The sequence below is a fragment of the Ailuropoda melanoleuca genome, chromosome 19 (assembly GCF_002007445.2).
Source record: "Ailuropoda melanoleuca isolate Jingjing chromosome 19, ASM200744v2, whole genome shotgun sequence".
NCBI classification, from domain to species: Eukaryota; Metazoa; Chordata; class Mammalia; order Carnivora; family Ursidae; genus Ailuropoda; species Ailuropoda melanoleuca.
Window position 1 is genome coordinate 35,642,170 of NC_048236.1, and position 394 is coordinate 35,642,563.

General features: G+C 76.1%; 1 protein-coding gene across 1 annotated transcript in view; it reads right to left on the reverse strand.

Moving 5' to 3' along the window:
• Nucleotides 1-186, reverse strand: part of SYNCRIP (synaptotagmin binding cytoplasmic RNA interacting protein) — a 33,886-nt gene extending 33,700 nt beyond the window's left edge. The window contains exon 1 of the mRNA XM_034647811.1: nt 70-186. The gene's annotated coding sequence lies outside the window, so the exon portion shown is untranslated. The remainder of the gene's footprint in view (nt 1-69) is intronic.
• Nucleotides 187-394: the final 208 nt, after the last annotated feature.

Below are 394 nucleotides of genomic sequence, written 5' to 3' on the forward strand. Positions count from 1 at the left end.
CCCCGCCCCGTCCCGGGCCGGCGGGGCGGGGGGCGCGGAACGCTACCGCAGTTCCCGGAGGGCACCCACCGGTCCGTGCGCGCCCGGCCCCCGCCCCCGCCGCCGCGGCAGCGTAGCCGTTCCCGGCGGTATCCACGCCGCCGCCGCCGCCCCGCGCTCTTCTCGCTCGGGAAGCTGCAGGCGCACGTGTCCCCCGGGGCGGGGCGAGGCAGACAATGGGGCGGCGGGGGGAGGGGAGTGGCGCGGAGACCCATAGACGTTTGGTTAACCTAGACGGTGGGACCGAAGTGCGGAGGCGGCTCTGGGGAGCGTAGGTCTCCCCGGCCGGACAATGGGACCTCCGGGGGCCACGCTCTCGCGCGGCTTCACTTTCGCGAAAACCTTGGGCGGAGGG